The sequence below is a fragment of the Eschscholzia californica genome, unplaced genomic scaffold (assembly GCF_041429995.1).
Source record: "Eschscholzia californica isolate CP2 unplaced genomic scaffold, dmEscCali1.0.p SCAF_5, whole genome shotgun sequence".
Classification (NCBI taxonomy): domain Eukaryota; kingdom Viridiplantae; phylum Streptophyta; class Magnoliopsida; order Ranunculales; family Papaveraceae; genus Eschscholzia; species Eschscholzia californica.
The window spans coordinates 34,659,188-34,670,474 of record NW_028238472.1 but is presented as its reverse complement, the minus strand read 5'-3'; the positions used below and the strand labels follow the sequence as shown (position 1 = coordinate 34,670,474).

General features: G+C 38.5%; 1 pseudogene across 1 annotated transcript; it reads left to right on the top strand.

The window, feature by feature from the left end:
• The first annotated feature begins 3,536 nt into the window (after positions 1 to 3,536).
• LOC147538806 (bZIP transcription factor 1-B-like) lies at positions 3,537 to 10,301 on the top strand (annotated as a pseudogene). Its single transcript, XR_015225620.1, has 13 exons — positions 3,537 to 3,781; positions 3,937 to 4,031; positions 4,200 to 4,265; positions 4,393 to 4,479; positions 5,312 to 5,398; positions 5,494 to 5,553; positions 5,644 to 5,810; positions 5,914 to 5,968; positions 6,567 to 6,603; positions 6,688 to 6,968; positions 8,089 to 8,166; positions 8,263 to 8,387; positions 9,776 to 10,301. The product of XR_015225620.1 is annotated as a bZIP transcription factor 1-B-like (transcript).
• Positions 10,302 to 11,287: the final 986 nt, after the last annotated feature.

The window sequence follows — 11,287 nt, the reverse complement described above, 5'->3', positions numbered from 1 at the left end:
ATGAAGAAATTTACATGAAGCAACCAACTGAATTCATTGAAGGAGGAAAGGATGAGATGGTATGCAACCTTCAAAAAAGCATGTATGGTTTACAACAAGCCCCAATGCAATGGTATAAGAAGTTCGACAACTTCTTGCTAAAAAATAACTACTCAAGATGTAACGCAGATCATTGTCGTTGTGTTAGAAGGTTTGATTCTATTTACATCATTCTATTATTGTATGTTGATGATATATTAGTGACTGAAACATCTCTCCATGAAATCAAGAATTTGAAAGATCAATTGACACATGAATTTGCCATGAAAGATCTTGGTGAAGCTCGACAAATTATTGGCATGAGAATCATCAGAGACAAGTCTAAGGGTACACTTATGCTCAGTCAAGCTGAATATATTGAATGGGTTCTGAGGAAGTTTAATATGGAGGGTGCCAAACCAGTCGGCATGTCATTTGAAAGACACCTCAAGCTTTCCAAGTTGGAGAGTCCCGTGACAGATGTGGACAAAGAGTTTATGGCAGGTGTGCCATATGCATCGACCATTGGGAGTCTTATGTACGTTATGGTGTGCACACGACCAGATATTGCCCATGTAGTGAGAGTAATGAGTAGGTGTCCTAACAATCCTGGTAAGCAAAACTTGGAAGCGGTGAAGTGGATTCTCAGGTACTTGAGAGGTTCCACTAATATACCTTTATGCTATGGACGGGGAAATCATATTTTAAGCGGATATGTAGATGCAGACTTCGCAGGTGACCTTGATAAAAGACGAAGTACGACTGGGTATGTTTATACTTTGGGATCAACTGCAGTGAGTTGGAACTCGCGGTTACAGAAGCTGGTGAAACTGTCAACAATAGAGGCAAAGTATGTAGCAGTGGCATAAGCAAACAAAGAGATAATATGGTTGAAAGGTTGGTTAGTAGAGTTGGGGCATGAGAAGAAGAATAGTATTTTGTACAGTAATAGTCAGAGTGTTATTCATCTTGCCAAGAACTCAACCTATCATGCAAGGACAAGACATATAAATATTCGTTACCATTCATCTGGTCGCTTCTAGAAAGATGGTGAGCTATCATTGAAAAAGATTCTTGGTTCGAAGAATCCAACAGACATGTTAACCAAAGGGGTCAGAATTGAAAAGTTGATGCTCTGCAAGGCTTCGGTAGGTCTCTCGGTCTGAGAGAGTCGGATAGCCGCATAAAAAAGGTTGTGTTAGCACTAATCTAAGTAGATTGATAAAAGTGGATATTCTACAACTCCCAGTCACAGATTTTCTTGACCTCAAGTGAGAGATTGTTATGTTGTGGGGTCAAATAGTTTAAGCATGTGTTTTTCTCACCCTTCTGTGATGAAAGAAGGAAAGTCTTTGAAATGATTTCCTCCCTTGATTTGAGGAGGAAATTGTATCTCATGCATTTAATGAAATGGGGTGAGTAAAGACTTTGTTGCCAAACACTAATGGCTTGTATTGATCACACAGGTAAATGAAAGCCATAAATAGCCATCCCGTTCTCAAGTTTGATCATCCCATCTCAAATCTCTTTTGTATAAGTGAGTGAGTGAAAGAGAGTTTGAGATCAACAAAGAGCTTTGTAAGTGTGAGGGTGAGAGAGTTGTAGTGAGATATTTTATAACTAGGGAGTGCACTAGTCTTTGTGTACGGTAACTCGGGTATGTTGTAACTTCAAATTCATAGTGGATTAGTTTGGTGCGGTTGAAAAATGACGTAAGACTTGCTCCGAACCTCTATGAATCTTTCTTGTCATTATTCTTTATTTGCTTTGTGGTTATGTTCTATTTATTCACCATTGCATCAAAGATCCTGGTTTTCCGCATTGAAGAAAAAACTCTAATTAGACTGACCACCTATTTGGAGTGGTGATTTTTCTCAACACTTTATGTTTCGTCTTCTGATATATGATGAACAAGAACAAGTAAAATCTAATGATGAAGAAGTAAGATCATTTAATGATCAAGAAGAACAAAATAAACAAAGTGATGAAGGAGAAGATGAGGATTCCAATGAACCCTCACGAAAAGTTAATCACTTGAGCAAGAAATCTGACTCCGATGACGACAGTGATGATGAATCAGATTCGGGAGACGAAGATATGTCCTCTCCAAAACCCAAACCAGCTCCAACAGAAGCACCTTCCAAACACCCATCTGAGGAGGAGGACGAATCAAATTCTGAGGATGTGGAGGAAAAAAACCTCTGAAACCTGAACAAGAGGAAACTGTCACGAGTCATGTTAAAGCAAAACCAATTTCCTCCAAACACCCATCTCAGGGTCATAAAAAAAGGTAATAAGGTACTTGCACCATTTGGTCGTCTTAAGAGAGAAAGTAATAATGTACATGCACCCTTTGGTCGTCTTGGAGAAGGAAATTGATATTGCCTGCCTAAGTGTTTGCTTGACTTACTAAGCGAGAGAGAAAGTGATAAGGGGATGTTGCACCAAAAAAGAAATTACCGTTCCTTGTGGATGGCTTCTCAAGAGTTAGTATGTATGAGAGAGAAATACCGCATCGGTTGATTTTTTCCGTGGAAAATTAGATTACAACCGTTATAAGTATGTATGAGAGAGAAAATTGATTGTTTGTTTTAGAAGATAGAGCGGTCGTTTTCTATGATGTACGAGAGAGAATAAAAGTGGGAGAAGATAAAAATAAGGTAGTCGTCCCTTTTCTCATGGACTTTTCCTTGTCGTACAATGTCATTTGATTAGTTGTCGCCTTGAATAGTGATAACGCCTGTAAACGATATACTAGGGGAAAGAATCGTGCGAGAGTTATTTGGCCAACTGTGATCTTGAATATGGATATCGGTAACGCCTTCAAGAGACATATTAGCTGGAGAGAGTATTGTGCAAGATGATCATGACGAACGTTCTTCTCACTAAAAAAAATAACGACAAACCTCGGTATTGACCTTCTATCTAGTATACGAGTCTAGATACTTATTAGGACGGCGACACGTCCACGGACACAAACATTTTCCCGTTACTTTGGGTGCCTAGAGGTAAATGGGTTAAGTCCATTTATATCTTAATTTATGGGTGCAGTTAGTGCATAAGGCCATTAATTGTAGATTTTTAAAAGCGCTATCTATTTAGGATTTTGTCCCATACAAAGTGGTAAGGTGTTTGGTCCTCAATCTCTTTGTTGTTTGACATCGGACTCCAAGAGTCATTACATTTACATGGCGTTACTGCATCATGAATATAATATGAAGCATCAATGACCACTATAACCGCCGTCTATTGTTACCTTTATTTTATTTATTGTCTTGATTACACTTGGTAAATCTTGATGATAAACTGCTTCCACGATCTCAAGACTTCATGAGCCTGAGAAGAGAGATCCAACCACTATAGCTATGGGGGTGGCGTGGCTTCTTGGTCTTGTATCAAACCTATGCATTCTGAGAAAAAAGCATAAGTTAAAAGGAACTATGGTGCCTATAGCCAAATGAGGGTGCCTATAGAATTGTCTTCTACGCACGTATTCATGCGGTCATTCAGATACGAATGGCAGACATTTTATCGTGGACCGTATTGGGGACGAAGCTGCTACTGAATTTGACGAGAACGAGAGGTTTTTTTTCTATTGCGTTCTCGTACTCTCTCTCTCTCTAGAGAACGAAACGCAGTTTAGTTTGATCAAAACCCTAATCTTTCAAGCTTCATTGATTCATTTGATCTTCGAAATCCAGGGCTAAGTTAACTCGTCTTGTGAAATTTGCCCTAATTTATTAGCTGATTTATCCATGAATTGGTTAGTATTGGTTGTCTAATGTTAATGAATTTGAACTAAATGACTGAAATTTGGTTATAAATTCTTACTCTTGTATAATTAAAATCTGTTCATTTTGTATTATCCAGGGTTTCTTGTGATTTTCTCACTTTAGATATGAAATCCATTATTTGTAGGGTTTCTTGAAAGAATTTGAGGGGGGTGTTGTTGAATCATGGGGAGCGCCGAGGGTGATTCAACGTCTAAGGCGTCAAAACCATCTAATTCGCAGGTCGATTTATTCTTCTCCCTCTCTCTCTCTCTCTCTCTCTCTCTCTATATATATATATATATATATATATATATATATATATATATAAACGTCTTAGTAGTTTTCGTATCAGTTCCATTTGAATTCCTTTACCCAATTACTTGTGTTATTGCTGATGTTATTGTTCAGGAACAGCAGCAGCAACCTCCGGCGACTACTGCTGCTGCAGTTTATCCAGATTGGTCTGGATTTCAGGTGGTTTCTTTACTGGATTTGTAATCTTAGTAACACTTTTTTTTAATGGCAACCTAAAGGGCATTTTCTATTGTTTAACTTTTCTATTATCTATTGTTCATTAAAGTTGGTTTTGTTTTGGAAATAGGCTTATTCCCCGATTCCACCACCTGGATACTTTCATTCATCAGTTGCATCTAGTCCCCAAGCTCATCCTTATATGTGGGGAGCTCAGGTATAGCTTTAGTATTTCAATAGTGATATGTAACGTTGATGAGTAGATTGAAGACAAATTTGTTTATTTACGTAATGGTTTAATTTGATAAATCTTATCTCATGGCTGCTCATCATGGTCTAAATTCTATTGATAAAAAAGGTAACTGTGGATGGGAAGAAAGAAAAACCTATTAAAGTTTTTTTAATAAACTCTCCAGATTTCTACCTGGGTTATAGCGGGAGGGTTTTCTGGCTTAATGCCCCAAAACTCCGCAGTATGGTGGGTTTCGCTTAAACATCTGACCTTGGTTTGTTGTGCAGTTGTTGTAAAACATTCAATCTCTTTATGCAACTTAGTGTCTTTGTATGAACCAAGCTTGAGTTCTTCTGCATCACTTTCTTTGTGATTGCTGTGGGTATTGAAAATAATGCTTCATCTGCATATGGAATAGGTGCTCTGTTTGGTCAAATCTTCTCTACACTTAATAAAAAGCAGATGTACTGTTAATGATAGGTTTGGAGTATATTTTCAAGAAAACAAGAAATGTCTAGAATATCTTTGTAGAAAATACCTATATGCATTGGGTTTTATTTGTCATTAGCAGAAGGTTAATTTAGTGGCTCCTATCTGGGGAGGGCGCTTCTCTTAGGAATTACTCTGGGTAGCTAGTGGTGCTCAATTTGTTCATTTTTCATCATTTTGTTGATCGCTCTCAATATGACGCATGACGAGCAATATTGTGGTTCTGCTTGACTTCTGATAATATATTGGAAAGCTAAAAATATAAGGCAGCTTACTTCTGTATTTTGTTACTATTAGTTGTCGCTGATGAAAGTTATGGTCTTTGCAGCATCTTATGCCTCCATATGGGACCCCACCACCGCCATATTTAATGTATCCCCATGGAGGAATTTATGCTCATCCATCTATGCCTCCGGTACTGCCTTTATCTTATCATGTCTAAGAGGTCGCATTGCTCAATATGCAATTGTCAATTATGCTAATCCATGGTGACACTTAAATTTTACACAGGGGTCACTTCCTTTCAGTCCTTACGCTATGCCGTCTCCAAATGGCACTGCTGAAGTTTCTGTGAGTGATCCAAATCTTAGTTTTATCTGTGACTCATAAGACCTGCATTGCTTTGACTATGTGAAGAGTAACGTGAGATTTTCTATATAGGGAGCTATGCCTGGTGGTGCCGAAGCAGATGCCAAGTCATCAGATGGCAAAAGTCCACTCAAGAGATCAAAAGACAGTTTAGGCAGTTTGAATATGCTTACAGGCAAGAGCAATAATGAAATGGGTAAAACATCAGGAGCTTCTGCTAATGGAGCTTATTCACAAAGGTGTGCTAAACTTTCTTCGCAGAGAACCATGAAAAGTTTATGATCTCAAATATTTATAGTGACTAATCTAGTTGGTACATGAATCAAAACCTGAAATCTGCAGTGCTGAGAGTGGTAGTGGAGGTTCAAGTGAAGGAAGTGATGCCAATTCCCAGAATGTAAGTTATTCAGTTTTTGCGACTTGACGCCGTGGTATCTATATTGCTCTAATTATCAGTATTTTTTTCTTTAGGCTAGGTATTAGTGGGTCGGAGTAAAGGTCACTGAGGAGGTAGTAGAAGCCTTTAATTATATATCTTACTGGGTATTTTCTTTAGGATCAAGTGTGCTCTATGACCAGGATATAGTTAGACGATGATGGTTCATAAATGTCTTTTTTTCATCTGTATCCCTATGTGAAGAGACCCGTTCTTTTGGTGGCTTGAAACTTGTTTGGGGACTGGAATTCGTCCAGAGTATGATTTTCTACTACTCAAATCAGTTACGTACTTATGTGCCATGCCCTTTGTATGAATGCATAATTTGTTCTACACACTTGATGTAACATGTTTTTGACTAAATCTGGCACCGTGCTGATGAGGGTCAAATTGGTATTTTCTAACAATATGCTCAATAGCAGGGGGCCCTAATAAGCAAAAGTTGGATAGCTTTAAGTGCTGATCTGACATGAACTTTGAGGATGTTCAAAGCACCTAAATATTGATTTCATCCTTTATGTCCAGATATGCCATATTCATACTTTTATCTCTTTTGCAGGATTCCCAACATAAGGCACACAATGGAAAAGATGAAGGTATACTCGTAATTGATTCATAGGTCATCATGGCTATAATCATCGTTGTTACAGGTAACAAAATTACCGTTACTTTCCTTTCAGGTGAATCATCTCGAAATGGCAGTTCCGCCCCTGGCTCCCGTAATGAAGTATCTGGTACTCCACAAAATTCGGTATTGAATACAACAATTCCTATGATGCCCATGCCACCAGCTGCTCTTCCTGGAGGTGTTGCTGGTCCAACCACCAACTTAAATATCGGGATGGACTATTGGGGAGTTCCAACTCCATCAGCTATTCCTCCAGCACGTGGGAAAGTCCCTGCACCTGTTACTGGAACAGTGGTTCCTATGGGTGGTGGTCCAGCTGAGCATTGGATACAGGTTATACATAATCTTGGACTTAGCTGTGAGGTTTTATACATTTTACCATCTTTATGTAGGGCCATAATTGTTTTTTGCTATAGGTCAATTTAGAAGTGATGACATAGAGAATTTATTTATGGTCAGTGTTTCATTCTCCTGCAGCTCTGCTGCAGTTTGTATTTACATTCTTAAGTATAAGGTATTCAGCAAATCATTATGGCTCGAACTGTAAACATGAGGATTAGATCCTAGATTTTAAGGGGTTGAAATGTGAACTTCCGTCCATCTCTATTTATCAAGGAATTTTACTTTGCCCAGCATTTATGGCGGGCTTGAACGTTTCGGAAACTAATGTCTTCCCATTAATTACTCTTTAGTCAATAAGCTTGAGAATAAAGCTCTCTTTTTTTGCCCAATCATTTTTGTTTTCTTCACAATTTTCATTAGAAAAGAGGTAAAGAAAATAATCTCCACGAGGTTGTTCCTCTTTTCTCTGTATTTTGCATTGGGAGAAATCTCTTTACGACTTTTGTCACGCTATTAAAGTTGCACTGGTTGTTTTATGACTTATTCATGTTCTCATGCTTGGAAATTTTACAAATAAAGAGTTATAGTCTTCAAAGGATATTATTAATAATCATCTTCGATATTACGCTGCAATTGGTTAAGGAGGTCATTTGATGATGAAAAACACAGTTTCCCCTTCACATATAAAGTAAGAAATAGGTACTGGTTTTAGTATGGTGCTCAGCCAATTTTGACCTGTGTGACTGGGGGCCTATTCAATTACCAAAGACGTCAACTCTTTCCGTTATTGATCGCCGTGAGTCATACCACTTGAGACCTGGCCTTGTCAGCTCTTTCAACCTGATAAAAGACACCCCTTTCTTTTGAATTTGAGTTGGAAAATGATGGTTGAGACATGCATTGAGAAGTACTATTGTTTATTTCTTTTCGGCTTACTGTCCACACCTACCTGTGAACATTTAATACGAGTACATAGACAAACATTTCCAAAGAAAGAAAAGAAAATGCACGGACAAGGAACTATTACAAAGGCATGCTTCTACTTGTAAAAGTTATCTGATTATGTTATCTTTTATGTACTTCCTGCTAATGCACCTTATGTTGACTTCAGGATGAAAGAGAACTTAAAAGGCAGAGAAGAAAGCAGTCAAACAGGGAATCAGCCCGTCGTTCCAGGTTACGTAAGCAGGTACGATGTGTGCCATTATATGTTTTTATTCTCGCTCTGTCTGGCGTTGTTTTCTTCATGGTTTGTTGACTCTTGACTTGTTGCTGTGAGTTTCAGGCCGAATGTGAGGAGCTCGCTCAACGTGTAGAGGTTTGAAGGGCGAAAACTCCAATCTCAAATCAGATGTTAGTCGAATGAGAAGCGAGTATGAACAGCTTCTCTCCCAGAACACGTCTCTCAAGGTGGAGTATATCTAGCAGTTGCTTTTTCTGAAGTAACCTATATTTTCTCTCGTATTATATTTACAGATTTATACAATATACATACTGTATTATATAATATAAGATCGAAGTTTTCAATAATTCTTGTGACTGTAGGAGAGGCTTGTCCCATTTTCTGATTCTACACGATGCATGCCACAAATTTTAAAAAGGAAAGCATCAAGTTTTAGTGAAAAGAAAATCTGAAATTGAACCTTGCAAACAAGAATCATGGCCAGTGCTAAGTATGTGGGGATGAGATCGACGCAGGATCTACTACCCCATGATCTCGACCCCCCAGTCGGGATCGACCGCCTTAGAAACTATTTATATATATATATCTACTAATTATATAAACAAAAGAAGCGGAGTTGTTTTTAAAGCTGTTGCACAGCAAGATGTTGCTATTACAACTTCAGTAAACTGCTGCATTCACTTCTACTGCCATAAGTTGTTGCATCTACTTCACTGCAGCTGTTGTTCTTAGCTCCTTTACAGCAGCAGCTCCTTATCTTTCTTTCTTGTTAAGAAGAACTCTCTCCCTCTCTCTCTCTCTCTCTCTCTCCCCCTCTCTCTCTCTCCCTCATGGGAAATACTTGACTTGGAGGTAGGCATGAGGACTGGCTCAGTTACCTTGAGTCCTGATCTGATCCAGGAGTTACTCGGGTGGGTCGGCCAAACTACTTAGGGTCTGCGTCTGTGCATAAACTCTATCCCCTCGCATACAACAACATTATGGATCTCACTTCCAGCTTTAAGATAGTATTGCGATTTCATATTTTCATATTTAGCATTTCACAATGCAACCTTAATATTCCAAGATTTTCGTAAATTTCTAAAGGATTATCAGCTAGTTTAGTGGTTAACCAGAAGAATTTCAGTTGACTTTTAAAATATTTAAGAGTTTACCTTTTTGTGGATATAATCGTTTGAGTTTAGGTATATACTGTGCATTAATGATGAAATACATATATATACACACACACACACACACACACACACATATATATATGGTTAGGAAAGGGTTTTCAAACGTCCTGGTGCCCAAAATGTTTTACCAAAGAGGTGCAAAATGAACGTGGTAGCGTACCACATACGCTTTCCTGCACCACATACCAGAGGGATCCCCATGTGACATTGGTCTCTGTCTCGATTATACTTGTTCCACATTGACGTGATTCTATGATTGCATCATCTGATTCCTTGCATCCCTTTGTTTGAATAGTATTATATGGTATAGTATCCCAGTATTTCTCACTGTTACCATCTTCTTAGAAGTTCCATGTTACTCGAGACTCAGAGAGATAGACAGACTAGCTCTACCAACGAAACCTTTTTCTTGAAATTATTCACGGGCTGTTGTTTTGCAGGAGAGACTTGGAGGAAACCCCAAAGGATCCGAAGTCAGGAATGAACAATATTTGAGCGACAAGGATCAGCAAGTAGGGGAATCATTGCAGAGTGGCCACTGAAATGTGGTACACTGATTCGGAGACCCGTATATATGGGCAGACTCTAACCCATTAGTAGAATGATGTTCAAAATTCATTAAAGCTGAATTTTCTAGTCACCGTGTCGGTTTATACTTGTGACTTTTTCTTGTCATTTCGACCAATATTTAACTGTCAGGGGTGTATGCGGCCACAGTAGCTGGGACCTTTGTGCTTCTCTGCTGCAGTGAGCTTGACAGCTAATATTTTCTACTGTCTTTGTACTATTTTATGGTGTATGTTTTGTGTACTGTAGGAGAGAGAACCAATAATCTATAGGTTTGTGTGCTTTGATTAAGTAGGTCTTTTTTTCAGTTGGAAGACTGTTTTCTTTTCCTGTATGTCATGTATCCATTGAACAACAACTGATGCTAAATTTGTCTAATCTGTCGATTAGTGCTTTATAGAACCTATGAGTTCCCTTACAACATTTCAATTTCAGAATTTGATTATTAGTTGATGCTTCATCAAATATTATATATTTTCTTAAACATGACATTTTGACTTTAGACTTTCTGTGCAGGAAGCAGGGGGCAATAAAGTATGCGAACTTCTAATTTGATTTACTATAACATTCTTTTTTTATCCTGGTATGATTTTTGATTTCAACAGCAACATAGCAGCTCAAATTCGAATGAGAAGTATGTTCTAAATCTCAAGTTAGATCAATTAGTTGGATAAGTTTTGTGACATAAGTTCCAAAATGCTGTCTCCTATACTTGGAATTGTTACCAGTGCTAGTATCACACAGGTTCGAATGGAGGCTAGTAGCATTGAAGCAAGCAGTCGTGAACATCCTGATTTCTTCGATCTTGTGTCGAAATTAATGGGCATTGGGGCGATTGAAGGAACCAGATTGAGGGTTCCCGATGAAGGTGGCGAGGGTGGTGATGGACTTGCAGTAGCCGCTGGCCCATTATTTGGACTCGATATACAAGTGGGTGAAGGAAGTGTAGTTGTGTTCTGTTCAGATTCTGAGAGAAGCACTCCATCTATCCCATGACATCTGATTGACATCACGGCAGTGCAGATATTAGGGCTAGTAATCCGAACATTATTGAGACGAAAGCTTCTCCTTCCACCATTAGAAACTTGAAGCATGAAGTTCTGTTTCGAGGCTGGGATCAACGAACCAGTAGGAAAATGTTCTAAGTAGTCGAATAGCAGAGGAGAAGGAATTGAGTGTCTCGACAAAAACTCACCAACTGCATTTTCCGGTATTGAAATCTTCGATAAAGTCCGGTCATGGGGCATCAAGAATGTGACATTATCTGGTAATCTATCTAATAGCACCATTTTTAGCAACATCACGAAGCTGAAATAGTTAGCTTTCTGCATCTCTCTGGTTGCAACAATAACATCATCATTTCTCAAAGAACCCTCTGCAACATA